This window comes from Gymnogyps californianus, chromosome 14, assembly GCF_018139145.2.
Source record: "Gymnogyps californianus isolate 813 chromosome 14, ASM1813914v2, whole genome shotgun sequence".
In the NCBI taxonomy this organism is placed as follows: Eukaryota; Metazoa; Chordata; class Aves; order Accipitriformes; family Cathartidae; genus Gymnogyps; species Gymnogyps californianus.
Window position 1 is genome coordinate 5,528,844 of NC_059484.1, and position 17,621 is coordinate 5,546,464.

General features: G+C 36.5%; 1 protein-coding gene across 1 annotated transcript in view; it reads right to left on the minus strand.

Annotated features, from left to right (window-relative positions):
• The window catches only part of TENM2 (teneurin transmembrane protein 2), a 640,368-nt gene that overhangs the window by 511,532 nt on the left and 111,215 nt on the right, over window positions 1-17,621 (minus strand). The gene's annotated exons all lie outside the window — the stretch shown is intronic.

A 17,621-nucleotide genomic window follows, 5' to 3' on the forward strand; every position in this document is an offset into this window, starting at 1 on the left:
AAGAGGATGGAGCTAGGTGGCAAGCATGAATAATATTTATTATCTACCGAACACAGCCCAGGCTAAAATGTAATTCTTCAGGCTAACATTTTACTTTCTTAGGCAGTCTTTCATTTATTGTAAGCTTTCCAACTTTTCCAAGCTCTGAGGACTGGTGAAAGAACAGCTTCATTTCTTACAAAGGGATGTGTTATTCCTACAGATCTGTCCATTCTGAAACCTGAAGGAGATACCAAAAAGCAGGCAATTCTGTAAGCAATTGCTCTGCTCTCCTCTCTGCTGCTTCGCCCTTCTGCATTCTGCCTAGGCGCACTTCTCCTCCTCCTCGCTGATTAACTGCCAGCAGAAAGCAAATTCAGGGCTGAGCCTCCCCTATTATTCCCCGTGCCGGTGCTCAGCAGCAGTGCAGGAAGAACAGCTATGGGAAAGCCCTGCTCAGACCTGACTCTGCAGGCCGGCAGCAGCTCCTCGGCACACATGCAAGCTTTCATCGGTTCTGCAGTCAAACTGCAGTAACTCTATCTTATCTCAGCAGAGATGCATGGACAGATAGCAGGGAAAGATTTTCCAAATTTGGAATCTCTCATTCAAAGGATGGAGATACTTTAGTTTAATCAACACAATGGTCACGCAATGTTTTCACTGCAGGCAAAATAACCTATTTTCTCTAGCATCATTCTCAGAACCAGTCAGGCACTCCCTGTCCAGTCTTCAAACAAATCAACCCAAAGTAGACAGAATTCACGGCAAATTTCAAACTAAATAGTTCAATCTATTGAAATTTTGAGGTGTTGTTATAAGAAATGTATGTAAACTCAAGTATACACGACACGTTAACATGCAAATAAGTTGTTCTTTTCTTAAAGCAACTTTAGGCCTCTCCATGTACCTACTTATCTCTAATGAAATGTATCATCTATCATCTAAAAGGCAATGGCTGTTTTGTGATTGAAATCAAATTAAAAATCCACAGGGTTTTGTGTGCTAAACATGCACAATGCATACCTGTATTTGCATAAGTATGTCCAACATCAATGATGGCTTCCTGGGCAACCTCCAGCAGAAGGGAAAAAAATCTGCTCTTTTTAGGGCTACTTAGTGTCTAGCCAGACAATGAGTAGGACCAGTAATCTAAAACAACTCTAATCCAGTTTTCTGCACTTTTTGTTAAAGTGACAAGAAAACATGAGAAATGTTTTATATTTAAAACTACAACAATACACTTTTTTCCTATGTGAACAAGACTGGAAATGCTTCTGTAGATGTGACAGTAGACATTTTAGCATTCTGAAATTAGTTGTGCCACATTACTCATGCCAAAATACATTCACAAAAGTACAAAGTTAACAATGGGGGCAGCATTGGGGAGTAGCAGAAACTCACTTCCACATATTAAAAAGAAAGACTGAAAGCAACCCACAAAAACTGTGACTGGGGGAAAAATAGCACAAATTCTCTTCTTCTGTAAAGTGTAGACAACAACATGGTGCTAACACAACTGTCTAAATGATCTAATGTACCTCTGCAGTGACAAATAGTGCATTTTTGGGATAAAATCTGTACCAGTTTACAGCTATGTACTGTGATACACTCCAACAAGAATGTGCTTATCAATGACTAAAATTCAGTTCCTATTACTTTTTCTTTTACAAGCAGCAGAGAAAGAACAGAACACAAAGCTTCGTGGCAAGTAATGATGTTCTTGCTGTAAACTTCCCAGCTCCAGCCCAAACACCATCAAAGTAACAGTGTTTTTTGGAGGGGGTTTAGGTTGGAGGTTTTTTTTGACGGAATCTTATGAAAAGGAGTCAGAGTGCATGTTTTCTATTCCCAGTCCAAACTATGGAATAATTTTGTTACATGCTTGTCTCCTTTTTAGAGATCATTAATTTCTAAATAAAATTCACCACAGAAGCACCAAAAAGATTAAGAATGTACTGCATTTGTGTACATAAAGTGATAGCTACCACAAAAGAACACAGAATTATTTTCAAATTGCTTTTTCATGTTACACAACCTGCTCAACACCTGATAATATCTCCTGTCACACTAGCATAGTATTTTCCTATGAAGGAGTAACAACTACAGCTCCATGGAAAATGCAAACTTCAAAGAGGAGTCAAAGACAGTATAAGGAGAGAATGAAGTGCTATCCCAATAGAGAAGAGCTAGCATTTAGCATCTGTATTGACTATCCATGTTTGCAATGCACAGTTAGGCTCATTTGGCACAAAGTAGTATAATAATTAGACCATGGCACCCACAGAATCTAAAATCTCAGTTTCCACCACTAAAAAAATGGTATAAGTCATTTGCATTCTAGTCTAGCTCATGAAGATGTTGGTCTTCTGTTGTAAAAGCATTTTAGTTATGTCAGAAAATGACATATGAGTTCTCCTTGGTCTCCAGAAAAAAAAACCACCTCAGTTGACCATAAACATATAGATATGAGTACTTTTGGATAAAATCACTGTACAGCTACTAATCTTCATTGATACACAAATCCGAGTTCCATTATTAAGAAAGATTTCTATGAAAATCTGTAGGAAACTACGAGGGGATAAATTAGCTGGTGATAATTTGCTGAATTCAAGAAAAGCCTTTTCTTATTTTTATACTGCTAAATCAAGATTTAAAAAGCGGTAAGAAATAAACCACTGTTCATGACTTGATAAATAAACTGTGCTCTCACGAAACAGTAGAAGTCACAGGTAATAAGCTTTCATACTTTCAAAACTGTTTAATTGGGAACTCTCGAAAAGCCTGAATCAGCTGTCATGCCAGAAGAAACCTTAATTGTTTTCTTTTATACCTTGCTTCACAAGTTAGGAACATGGATACTCTATATTTTATGAAGATCCCCAGGCACATATAAAGATTTCTTAGCACTAGCAGCTGTCAGCTGTTTAGTCAAAAGGTGCTTCTTCACTGTAAACATCATGCCACCTAGAAAGAATGGTAATGTAAATGGTATCCTGTACAGTAGAATAAAAGAAGTTTAAACCATTACTCGACTCAGAACTTCTGTGTTTACATTCTGAATGATGTTGCTCATAACAGGTTTTAGAAATGCCAGAGATGCCAGCCTTTAACTCAGCATTTCTAATCCTGCTAGGAGGACAATCAGTAGACCAATGTGAATGACTTTGAGGACTGATAAAGGAATTAATCTAAAATGGAAAGAAGAGCTTCCCAAAAAATTCAAACAATTTAAATGGAGCACCATATGCATTAAAAAAGCATATTGGACAAATGCATATAAACTTCATGATGTCAAACAAACAATAATGAAATTAAAATAATTTCAGCAGTATAATTTTGAAGCAAAAGATATATATATTATAATCAGGTATCAAGGAAAACAGATTAAGCTCTTTGAGACAGTATACCTACTAAGAAACAGACGCAACCACATTTTCTATTATTCATCATTTGTGTTCATTTTATGAAGAGATCAGGAGACGTCTTTATTTATTTGATTGACTTATAAATTGCTTTCAGCTTTTCATTTTTAATCCTAGTAAAATAATTAGTTATTTTCACGGCCAGTCAGTCGTGGTATTATAAATGGAACTGTTGGCACCAATTCAGATTACTATTGGTCCTGAACTTTGCTACAGATCAAATATACACCCTTAATACAGGATTTCTTTTATCTACCAATGACTATAATTTGTAGACTGCATATACAATCGTGAACACAGAAACTGAGTGCATCCTGGCCTTTCTAGCATGTACAATAGCTGCAATGCTACAGGCAACAGTGCAGCAGATCCATGAGTTCCATTGCTGGAACTGACTGGTCTTACCAGGCTTCTGCAGAACTATAGAAGGAAGAAATATGACCTCCTTCCATGCACCTCTTTTCCTTCCCTACAGTGGCATTTTTCACACACACAAAACATGCTGCTCTTCTGATTTTCCTTTTGCTAGTCACTGTACACTCAAGTGCAACATCTTCATTTTAGCCTGTTGCACTTGGGCCGCTGTGCTGGCAGGCGCATGCTGTTCCAACATTCTCTTCCTACCTCAGAAGCACAGCTCTGCTTGGTTAATGCAATCTGTTTCTCTGTTTTATCTAAATTTCTGTCTGTTCCAGTGGTTTAGAATTTCAGTTCTAGTGTTTTAATTTTAATTTGGGTTCCTTTTCCCTTCTTCTTCTTCACTGAACAGAAGTGAAGATCTGCAGTATGTGCTGATAAATAGCTTATAGATTATGTTTATTCTAACTTTCTGTTGTTTGAAACTATGTCTTCATTTTTATAAAACTCCATTTTAACAATAGGGCCAGTTGTTGCCCTTCCGTTGTCCTTTCCCTTCCATTTTTGTCTAAGATTTGAAGGACTGCTGGCACTGACTTTAATTTGATCAATAGCTGGAGATGCAAATGTGCCAAGCAGTTAAGTTAAGCTCCAACCACCACTTCAGCACTGAGTTTAATAGGTAGCAGTGTGTGATCCTCTGAAGAGGCAATATCAAGATACAACTAAAACTATGATTTTGTCAAATCTTCTTTTATGTGTGGGAAAATGCTGACCCTGATTTTTAAAAACTGATTTTAAAAAACTGATTTTCCCCCACTAGGCCAACTATTCTACACAAGAACCAGTTGCAATAAAAAACAGTTTACTGCCTGCCCCTTCTCTATTGTTTAGCTCTGCATTAAAAATCTTCAGTCTAAAACCAAAATCTTAGTGAGGTGTTATTATTAGGAGATAACACAGTAAATACTACAAAGAGAGCCAGACCAAAATTTGGTTCGTTTGAAAGAGAGTTACTGTGCAGGCTGTGTTATCTGACTATTTTTAACACACACGTCATCTCACTTTGTAAGTGCCTTTACTTGCTTCATAAGTGCCTTGCAGATCAGGTGAAATGATAAATTCACATCTCACTGATAAAGGTCAAGTATACCTAGCTATCATACGATGCCATTAATTTTTTTAATTTTTTTTTATTTTTTACTTTGCAGACTCCAATATAGAATTCTTTGGATTTAACAAGAGGGAGATTAGACTGGATTATTCACTAATCCTCACACTACTTCACACTTTTTAACCTACCAACCATTTGTAAAGAAGCATTTTAGGCTAGTCCACATATTTCCTTTTTGGCTATATGGGAGTCACAGGCAGTTTTCAGCCTACAATCAGGTTTGTTTTGAAAGGGAGCATGGAGTAGGTAAGGACAGCACTGAAGACTAGGGATGGAAAAAAATCTCCTCTCTCCTGCTTACAAGATACCTTGGATGAGAGAGCTTGCCCATTCTGCTCCCAGTCTCTTTTTCCATTATGTGAATACTGACAGAAATACTGTGGCTGTGTGGTACTGTTGTACATCTCTTGCCTGTGGCCTTTCAGTCACTGTCTTATCTGAAAAAATTGTTTTCTTAATTACCGGTGTGATAGAGCACAGGAGCTAAGCTGGCCAGTAGCTTCAGATGGCTTAAGCTACCATGATAGGCTCTGGATGCTTCACAGATTTATTCATCACTTTCAGACTGATGAACCTCTGATTCAGCTAAGCATATTAAAACTTGCCAGCACATCTATTTAAATTTCAGATTTGTGGTTCTCAAAGGCATTTGGTTGCTCTATTTTCTTCTTTGTCTTCTCTTTAATGACTTCAGGACACGGAACAGGCATACATGTTGGAAAATTACCCTTGATTTAAGTTCTCCTACAACTTACTTTTGTCATGGAAACTGAACACAGTATATGTTTTATAGCTTTTTTTTTTTTGTATACTTTTTTTTTTTTAAACTGGGAATTTGGCAAACAATGTGCATGGATATATAATCAAGGAGAAAGCCATTTCACCCTTCAATGGGAAAACCAAAAGAAAGAACCCTCAACCCAAAATAGTGAACAACCCAAAAGTTTCCAAAGATTTCTGATCTGGAAAGTCAAAAGAGAAATCTACAGCTAGATAATCAGAAGTGTACAGTACTGATCAACTGTGGTCCTCTAAGTCATTTTAGGGATAACTTTAAGAAGCCGAAAATGGGGGACCCACAAATCAAGTCATTCAAAGTTAACTATGTTCTCTGTAGAGGGGAAAGATACTTTTTTTTTAAAAGCAGAAATGATCTGTACAAAATCATAAAATGGTATGAAAGATGGCCTGGTAAAAATCAAGCACTGAGCTAATCATTCCTGTTGATCCTTTTTAAAATTACTAATATCTAAGAATACGTTTGAAAATGAGCTCTAAAGTGAAGTTGCTTTTAAAATTAAATGCAGGATAACATGCATGGACACCATGTACCACACATCTTCAGGAAGTACGCACCCATGTAAATATTGTGCACTGACCACATACATATCAGAATTTTCCAATGTGGTTTTGTGGGCTGGAGCTGCAGCGCTCTTGTTAGCACTGTAGTCTGTATGTCCTCCATCTCATAGGACTGGCTTGACCAGCCACATCTAGCCAGAATTAGTAAAGCCTGACTTCAGAGGGCTGGTAGCAGAAAATTTGTGAACAGGGAGCTGAAACAATGATCATCAGGCGTACGCTCTCTTCTAGCTAACCCACCGGAGCTACATTAAAATGAGAAAAACGCTGTCATTTTGTTTCCACTTTACCTAAAATTTTGCTTTTTATCTTTGACCTATTTAACAATACTTGCCTCTTCAGAGTTCCACTGCAGGCAGAGCACACAGCAAATGGGTAATACTGCTGAAAATTTGTTTCCATTGCAGGCTAATGCCACTGCTATTCTTTTATCAGGTTTTAACACTTCTGTTAGCAGCAAATTGCCCTTTTTGGAGGGTGGAAAAGAACCCTACAGAAGTCTGCTTTTATGAATGCCTCAAGCTTTCAAAATTAACAGTGAGAATCTTGTGGTCACTGTATACTCCTGTCTTAAGAGCAGATGTGGCACTGTATAGTTTTGGTATTAAGTACTGTCAAGCTTCCTTTCAAGCAAAGAACTATTTATCTACTTAACACAGAACATAATCAACTTTTGTAAGTTTCATATATTACATGTATTTCAAAATGCTTGGCATTATTAATCCTTTTTATATTGTTAATATAAAGATTCTGCTTCAAAACCTCAAAACCCCAGAAAGTTTATTTTCTTCTCTTTTTTGCATTGCATGCACTGATGAACTAGCCTGCTCAGCAAGCATTTAACAGATTAGACACTTGAACATGGTTTCAGGCAATGCTCTCTCATGTTTCTGCGTATTGCCTGATAAACACTTCAAAGTAAACCGCTCATAAATATGAAATGAAAAGCCAAGAAGTCGTTATGCACAGCTTTGAGATACAAATCTCTTTATTCCCCTCTGAAGTGGAGTTTGATTGACATAATGAGTCATAGATCCTGTCCAGGGACACACTGCCTTATCCCCTTTTTCCTCAGGAGACAGGGAGTCTTTAAAGAAATCCACTTCAGAACTTTCTGATAGACAGCTACAGAAAAGTTGAACACTACACAAATTTATTATTTTGTATTAATACCTACTTTAACAACTGTGACATATGTCAAAGATTGATTCCAAAGCCACAAACAGGCCCCAGCATCTGAACCTTTTAAAGGAGGCCAAAGCCAAGATGTATATTTTATCTAGTTATCACTGACACGACAATGCAGGCCTTGGATCTGCAAACAAAGGAAGACTCTTGGAGCCAGAGAGGGCCCTTGCTGTGCGCTTGGGTACTGTGCCCTGCTGCTGCAGGAATCTGCATATCCACAGGGCCCCTTTGTGAGCTTTGGCAGTAACAGCTCCTTTCCCACCCATTCAGGAACAGTTATTACTAATAGAGCTTCCTGAAGAAACAGGTGAGCCCTTTTGGCTTGGGCTAGTCCACTACCGAGCCTCACATGTTCCCTCTGATGTTTGCACAAGCAGCTCCTGACGGCAAAACTGCATCTCACGCATTTGCGGCACAGACCCCTCTACTGCCTGGCTCTACCTGCTAGACATGTCTCACCTCGGGGCAGGAGGAGAGGAGGGGGAGAGGGGGTGGCTGGGGATGCTGTCACCTCGAGGAAGTCCACATTGCTACGACCCTCATTAGAAGGCATATTTATCAGGTACAGATCCCCTATAGTCATTTCCTATACTTCACAGGTCTGTGCTGTGAAGGAAATTAAGACTTTCATGCGGGAAGGAGCAGTTAAAATCATCTAGCCTGAAAAACCTCTGAAATGCTAATTTAGATATTGCTGTTAATAAACGATACCATATGAAAATGACAAAAACTATGGCATGTGTAATTGTTGGCCATTGCTATTCCACAAAATGTCTATTCCACAAAAAGTTGAGCTTTAAGCCACCACAGTGAAACTGCTAATCAGTAGTGCCATAAACAAAATTATGGTGTAATAAATTGCTACCCTACAATGTTATATTCACAACCTGCATTTGTAGTATTTGTGGAGGTTTTTAGAATGAATCCAGCAAATACCTGCCTAAACTGAGATGCAACTTCTGGCAGTTTATTTGCTAGCCATACTGTATGCATTAAATTATACATCATTACTGGCTTTTGTTAAGTCTCTACTCCCTATGAAATAACCATACATAAAGTATACAAGATCCACCACTCACAACTTCGCTTTCTTTTGTTAATAGTAGTGCTATTATTAATGTTAGACATAAGCCATTCACATAATTTATACAATAATACATACATCATTAAGATTTAAAAAGCAACAGTAAAAGATCAGCTTAATTTGTAGTGTTCAAAATGCACTCAAAAACATTTTTATTTTGCCAATAAAAATGAAAAGGCTAGTATCTATAAAAAAGCATACAGTGAAACAATGAAATGGTGAGAAGACTAAATACTAAAAGAACTGAATTCATATTACATGTAAATAATGAAACATTCAAGCCTAGTTTTGCAGCAAAAGGCTGAAAGGGAGATTTAGAAGTTTAAGATGATGAAAAAGCCACAATGTGGTATCGCCATCCATCTACAAAGAACATTGCTGCCTTTTCTCAGTTCTCAGTGACTGAGATTACTAAGACATTATTTTTCCCTCTGAAACATTTATTGTTAAAAACTTCTACTGTCGTTACTTATTGTTTGCAAACTGCAAACACATTTTGACCCTGCCCTATATATTGTGAGCACTCTTCCTTCTCTGCTGCATATGATCATTCACATCTTAAAAGTCTATAGTCTGCACTGGCTTTTCTAATCACTAGTAAGCAATATATATTTACATCAAAATACAAATACACGAATTGCAACAAATACTGAGCAAAATGGGGAAATGCTGAAAAAGCCAAAAACTAAATCAAAGCTTATGACTATAAACAGGCATTCTCCAATTTTGCAATTTTTGATTATGGATTGCCCTTTCTATGCAAATTAAAAATCTTTGGCCCAAATCGCAACTGTTTGTAACTATTTTGAATATTTGTGAGGAATCATTATCATACATACAACTAAGGAATTATGGGCATGCATCTTGGCACATATCTGAAAAAACTGTCATGCACAAGTATTCATTTTAACACATGTATTATTCCAGTGTACTGTTGATAGACTGCCACACTGAAAGGCAAATGAGGCATCTGAAACATTTTGAATTACTGAAAGTCATCACAAGATCTTCTGCAGCACTCACAATTCCTATGCAATTTAATTAATATTAGACATAGAACTAAAATTAGATACTTCAGAAAAGAACTAGACCCTAAAATAAACAAACCTTTTTGATGATAACTATGTTAGAAATAAAGTGTATTTCTATAAACTAATGTTATTTTAAGAGATTATACCTCTGTTACTGAGCTTTCATTACAAGATGTGAAATATTTTGATAGGTCTTCAAGCAGCATTAGGTATTCTGATGAGGTCCAAAAAGCACAGCTGTCAGTCATACCCTTGGCTCTGTCAGTCACTTCAGCACACTGAAACCAAGTTGTCTCCAGGATAAGTGCTCCTCAGAGATCTGCAGTTGCTGCTTGACCTACAGCTGAAAAGCAAGTGCTTCGCTCACTAGATCTATTAGCCCTTTGACTTCATTCAATCACTAGCTAATATAAATACATTGCTGAAGTGAGTGAGCAATTCAATTCCTTTAGAGAGAGTGCTAAATTCTTGAAGCGTCTAGTACGACTATCCACAGAGGCTCCAAAACATTCATATAATTAGTTATTAATTATGGAATTGCAGTTAGAAATCTGGTAAGAGCCACTAAGATTTAAAATTTTTTCCTTTCATCTTCCCTCCAAGAATACCCTTTCCTTACCGCACCATAGCTTCATTTAACATAGACACTAAAACAACTAACATCTCTATTTTTATGTAGTTATCCTTGCGCTGGAAGCCTGTTCAACAAATCATCATCTTTCCATTTCTTGTCCGTGCTTTCCAGGTTTGACATCAACACAACAGCTTAAACAATAGCTTACGGTTGCTCCTAAAGGAACAAGACTTCCATTAAAAACTGCAGGAGGTAGACAATTTAAAAGAGAGGAAGAAACCCTAGAACACTTATGCATGTACTGTTGAATGCAAGCCTTTCCCTCCATTACTGGAGAGGACCAACAAATATTTAAAATTACCTAAGATATCAATGTGTAATAAGGAGTCCAGAAAGCATTCTGACATAAAAATCTGGGAATCTGACCTGACAGTCCATTGCTTTGACACGAAAAATGCCATCTTTTTTCTTCTATATTTGAGATATATTATATCTTGGCATCTTCTGATCCAAGTATGGCACTGTGATGAAAATACTAGATAATGCAAGTGTCCAACTTAGAAGAGGAAGTTCCCTTCCAATCATGTTGGCAATTTTTTTCATTTGTAACCAGATAGAGAATATATATAGTCAGTTTTGATTCCGTCTTTTAAGTTTTGTAAATGAGGCTTATGTTAATCAAACAAGTTCCACATAGCTGGACATAATGGGGTAGACAAATCCACAATATATTTTGGAAGCATCTATAGAGACTTCCTTCCCTGCTTAAATCTCATTCTGTGGAGAGAAAAGAAGGAATACTTTTACATGTGTTACAGTAAATTCTAGTTTTACATACTGGAACAGTTATAACTGTAAGAGAGAGGCCGTATCTGCCAGTTCACTCATCTGAATTGCCTTAAGCTTCACCAGTTTTCAAAAAACAAAACAAACAAAAAACATACACAAGAATGCCACAAACCCCCACAGAAGTCTGCAAAATGTGCAAGAGGAGCACTTCACACTTAAAGCTGCTGGTAATGCCGACATTCATTTTCAGTACACACAAAACAGTTGCAGCTTAGTCCAGAGAAATGAGCAAGAGTATTTTCAACACATGCATGTGCTTATATTTACAAAAAAATCTTCCCACTTATGCTATTAGCTAAAAATTATTAAATTAGCTAAAAAATTCTAATAAATAGTCAAACATTCAACAATGTTGTAACTCAGAGCTTATTTGAAAGCTGGCAACCAATTGGAAGAATATGTTTTTGAAGTCAAACTAAAAAAAGTAAAATATACATAACTATATGCACTTCTTTGGTTGCCATTTTCAACAGTGACATATATATTCTAGTACCCTCAACTCAGGAAACAATTATTTTTGGATAAAAAAAGCTTACTTGGATGACCTGCACTGCACAGCTGTCTGTGCAATGGCCAATAATAACCTGAGCTCAACATAACTTGAAGGATGCCTTCAGAAAGACTGCATTTCAGTGATGGAAAGCATGATCCTTCCTACACAGTATGCACTGCACTATGTATTTAGTCCTTTGAGAGCTTTCAGGATGAAAAGACTATAGTTATTACTACCATCATTATTATTAATGAAAAATACACATGTAAAATTAGGTTTCGAACACAATGTTTTATAGCCCCTATTTGTCTCTGTGGACATACGCCATAATGGCTTTAACAGACCTTTAACACTCACTGACTAATTAATCTTTACACTCAGGACCCAGCACTGAGTTTTATTCAGTAAGGAGCAGAAAATAGCATCTGTGGATTGGGCTTGCAAGGTCCACTGCATGAATAAATTGACAGGCTACAGAAAGAGTTGGTATTAAACAGCTCCTCTCCTCCCCTCAGCACTCCTGTAACAGCCTTCACCAGCCACTGAAGCTTCCCTTCGCAAACTTCTTACATACAATTTATTTTTATCTCCTAAAGTGACTCTTTTCAACCTTACAGAGACTCAGTCTTCCAAATACATTGACACCGATAGAAAAAATATTACAGGGACTAGATACCACTTTAAAATATAACTGCATTTCCGACACAACCAAAGTATGCACCAGCAAATTCAGCTTTCCTATGGAGAGCACAAACGAACCATACAAATTAATAGACCCCAGCAATTCATCAGAAAAACCTTTAGGCTTCCATTTCAAACTCAAACATGTTCTAAATGTGAAAAAGCACAGGGAAAATATTCTGCAAAAAGAAAGCACAAAGAGAAAACACACCATGCAATTGCTTAATAGAATAAATTCAAGCTTTACTCCTCTTAAAAGAATTTTAAAGGTATTGTAAAAGAACATGCATATAGGGGTAAATTTCTCTCATCTCATTTGCACGATACAGTTATAGTCAATATAACTTCCCTGGACTTTTGCCTTACTTTAGCTATAGAGCCAGGCAACCAGAACACCATCTTCAGTTACAAAAAATAAAGTGTTATGTGTTTACTAGTCAAGCTTCAGTGGTAGAGATTTCATCAAGATGAAATTATTAAGGAATCTAATTGTTTTTTCTAGTATAACTATAGGTAAACCCTGGTAACACTATGAAATTCAAGAGCATGATATCCATTTTATTCCATTAAGCTAACTTCACGAATAGCTTAATCCATTTCTTTTATAAGTAAAATTACATTAGGAAACAAGCCTTGCGAACTGCAGCACAATAAGCAGTAATGACGACAGCACAGCACTCATTTTGAAAGTAAAAAATGGCCTCCCTAGACTGTTGCTTTGTCAAGGAAGATCACGAATTAGTTATGGTATATTTCTTACAACAAAGCATTTATTTCTCTGTATGCCTATAGAGATAATATTTGTCAAATTAGCTCTTTTTCCTTTGGAGTTGTTAACCACTTGTTTAGTGAGTCTACTTTTCACAGCAAAGAGCTATTAATTAAAGTCCAGTAGGACTGAAATCTGCACTTATTAACGGTTGGACGGACCCGAGTAAAGACACGTCTACTCCTACACCTCAGTCTACTCTCCTTACTCCCCTTGTTTTTCCTCACTTGTTGAAGTACATTTTCAGTTTCCCTCCATAAATTCCACAAAATCCTCCCTATCAATGAGCCATATTCTACTCTCAAGCCACCTCTAACTGATTTCTCAGCCTGAAAAAGGGAAAGGGAGGTGAATCAACTAGGAAACAAAATCCTCATCTGCCTTTGCTTGATCAGTTACAGCTTATGGTTTTATCTCCCCAAACATTTTCCCATTATAAAAAAAAAATGAAGGCTAGTAATGCTCTATGCATCAGCATATATAAAAAAAGACTTCAAGATTTAATAGGAGTTTATAGGGACTCAGCTCTGTGAATTACACTCATACAAAAAAATAAAATCTAAAGTCATTTCTATTTGATTTGAAACCCATTTATGTATGACAGTATCTGCTATGTTAAGAGATCCTGACAGGAACAGTCCAGCTGAAATTGCAAGCATGTGAAGCCAGCAGCTGGCTCTCTTCCCACTTACCTGCAATCCTCTCAAGTGGGGGAGGAACGTTACCAAGCACTGTGTAAACCTTCACTCCTGCTTTAGAATTAAAATAAACCCTGGCATAAAAAAATAAGGAATCCATTAGATTAGTTTCTACTCAGGTTAACCATTTACTCAAAGGTCACATTTAGGCTAACTTCCTAACTGGCAACACATTATGCATACATTTTAAAAGCAATGTGGCGTAGAAATAGCAGTTTTGTGAACAGCTATATCACATTCATCATTAGGACTGAAACAGTCCTAGCCCTGTCCATCAGAAAACTGTAAGCACAAGGGAAATACAATTCCAGCATAAGACTGGAAAAAGCAGGTGCATAATTCCAGTCTACTGGTCCAGTTCATCAGAAAACACAAATAATGATCCACAACATACCACTTACATATAACATGAAGGGTATGGTTCAAGACAGAAAAGGAAGGGAGCTCAGTATTAAACCAGAAACCTAACTTCTGTACCCTACTACCACAGCCTCATCTTCACCGTGACGCAGTTTCACGGCTAGGAAAGAACAGGCTAATTGCTGCTGTGAATTGAAAACTGTATTACACGCAAGTCAAAACTAATGTAGGACTGGATCTAGATGGTATCACATGTGCCTTGATTCCTTCTGCTTCATGTACACGAACTGAAAAGAGACAGCGACCCTTGGACCTAAATTTGTTAATGGCACCTCCAAACTGGAATAGTAACAAGCTTTTTTTTCAGACTAGAAGAGAAACTAATGGTAAATTACAACGTAAAGGGCATGACAGATGACTCTGGTTTAGGTTTCTTGGTTTTGCTACATCTGTTCTGAACAGAACAAAAATCATCATCAAATGTTTCATAAAGTAGGTCAGAACACATATTCTTCATAGAACAGTGCCACTAAAGTGCTTATTTATATAGAATATTTAGTTTTACTCAGAACATATCTCATTATTATTTGGAAGCTCCTGAACAAAATATTCACATGCACACACCCCCCCATTCTGTGCTATCAGTTCTGTAGCTGAACATCATTTGCAGCCATGACTGTGACATGGGAACAGGAGCTTGACTTCTGTTGGGACGTCTGCATTGGATCTCTACCTTAAAATGCTTGATAGCCAGAGTCTTTATAAAACGGAATTATCTATATAAATGTGTCTGGGTAAGAATTTAGCTGCATAAACCCAGAAATGTTAAGAAGAAAATTTGAAGATTAAACTAATAAATATACCTGTACGAACTCCTATTTTTAGAAATAGCTTTACTTTCATGTAATGGCTTCCAAAAATCAACTAATGAAACTGAAGTAAGGTCACTAAAATTCTGAATAAGAGTGCCCACAAAGTGAATTAATGCAGTTTAACTACTATTTTAAACTCCTATGATTATTTTTTTCTCAGTGTCTTCATTTAGATACACCTATAGTTTAATTTTCTTGGAGGCACTGATAATTACAAGCATTGTCTCCATATAAAATGTTTCGACTTTTATGAACAGATTTTTAAATTACTCAGATTATGTATGGATTGGATTGTTTTGTTTAACCATGTACATTTAAAATTACCTGGAATTTAAAATACTTCTTGCATGCATTTTTTCTAAAGTTCCATGAATTCTAAAGACTTTATCCTGCACTTTACAGTTACCTGAGGTTAACTCATATTTTCTTCCTTTCTCAATATAAATGGGTGGATAAAGAAACTCCTGTTCTCCATGGACAGATGAGGCTGGCCACCACACATATAATCTATACATATATATTTAGCAGTGCCCATATTTAAGCTACATCATGCTTTGCAAATATACTGAAGTGTCATACAGAGAAGAGACTCATACCATTATCCTCCATGTTACAGACAGGAAAACAGAGCTCTTAAATGAATGCTTGCCTGAAGACTTAGAAGGATTACTGGCCAAAGTACAACAACAACAACTCAAACCCTGCATTCTAACTTTATGTTTTAAATCAAGTTTGGCTAGATAATTGTCTAAAAGGAATATTTATTTTTGACAGTGAGATGTACCCTGAATTTCAGAAAAACAGAAAATCACCTTGTTTCTGGTTTTTAATGAATGCAATGCAAGATTTACATTGCTTAGAAGGATGGAATAATCGGAATAAGCCAGTCTGGAAGTCAGCTACTTCATTTTTTGCTAAACGCTATAAATATTGCACATGGGACTGCAAATTATACTGGCACAAGCAATAGAAATTGTTATCAACACCAGTATGGCAAAGAATCAAGTGACCACAACAGCATACTTGAAACACAAATTTCCTTCTGCACTTCAACCACGAAAGCACTCATCTGCTAGAATAACAAAAATCCCTCAGATTTAGACCAAGAGAGTGGCTGAAATATTTGTGCTAGGGCTTCCAAATGTGAAAGGGGCCATATCCATGCCATGTTAAATACTGTCTTTTTTCGTCCCTCGTGATGCAAGGGCATCCATGCTCAGCTCAGGGGCTGCATTTTGCCTGCTGCCTTTTCCCAATGGAAAGCTGATTTATGATTAGATCTCCTGACACCACAGGACAATAATAAGTAGGAGAGTATTACTGTAATGGAGACTGTGGTAAATTTTCATTTAGAGTACCACTCAGAGAATCAACAAAAAATCCTATCTCTGGAAAAGATCCTGCATAGTGAATACTGGGTTTAGCCAGCAGGTGAAAGTCTTCTTAAAACATGCTCAGTCAAGTGGTATTTACATTTTTTGAGGAGTCACCACAGTGAGAAAATGAACTGTGATTCACAATGAAAGACATGGTTATCACTGACTTCTGAGATCTTATTTCCACTTGTAAGTCAGAGTTAGACTCCTAAAAATTTTGGCAAATTCAGCTCGCTTTTTTCTTCCCTTCTTCCCTTAATTTTCTTTTCCTTTAATTTTACCATTCATCTCTAAGGTGTGAGAGTCCTCACTCAGTCTCCACTATTGTGTCTCTTGAAGCCTACTTTTCCTATTTTTTTGACTATCTTTTGTTCTCCCCAATCCAGCAGTGTCAGACTTCTTTATTAAATAAACTATATTAATAAAGCTGTCAAACTGCTTGAACATGAGTAATTCCTATGTTAATAAAACCCAGTAAAAGCATGTCTTTGACTTCACCTTCATATTTTTAAATTCTATTTTGTACCAACAAATAAAGCACTCTAAGCTTTATTTTTCTAAATGATTATTACAGTTCTGTGATGGATAAAGGCAATATGTATTTGCCAGAAACACCAGAAAATTAGATGAAGGCAAGACACATGGAATTAACTGAAGTGAAATTCTCCCTTGTGATGGATGGCCTGAAGTTTCACTAATCACAGAAGTTTGCTTAGAATCAAAATAATTTTTGATTAGTTAAGAATACATGCTACATAGACAATAGATAAGGAAAAAAAACAACAGTGAAAATATTAGCTAATATAAATAAAAATAGATTACTAATCTAAGTGCAAAGATTTTTTTTTCCTTTTTCTGCTCACAATGTTATTCATGCCCCTAAGCAACTCAATCTTTTTTCTCATGCACTTTGTCTGTAAAATGGGAATGAACCAACATAATTTATCCCAATGGTATAATATATGAGTTAGAGTAAGACAGAAAATAACAAAATCCAAACATCTCATAATTATTTAAATAGGATTTGGTACATCAGCATGACATATATAATCTTAGCTTTTGCTCTCTTCAGGAAAAAAAACTATGAATTACTTAAAATGTATATATTTTTCACTCTTAAGCATTCAACTGAGTCTTTATCTTCTTCCATTTTATATCATTTTCAGCTACATAAAAGATGAAGTAGATGCATTTCAAGTTGTTTTCCTTAGACTTTAAATCTTGGGTAACTCTTCTCATTTACCATCTTTCACCACAAATTAATATGCACATCAAGACAAGTTCATTATCATTTAGAGGCCTGTTAAAAAGATGAAAAAAGAACTGCACCTTAAAGTGCCCTGGATTAT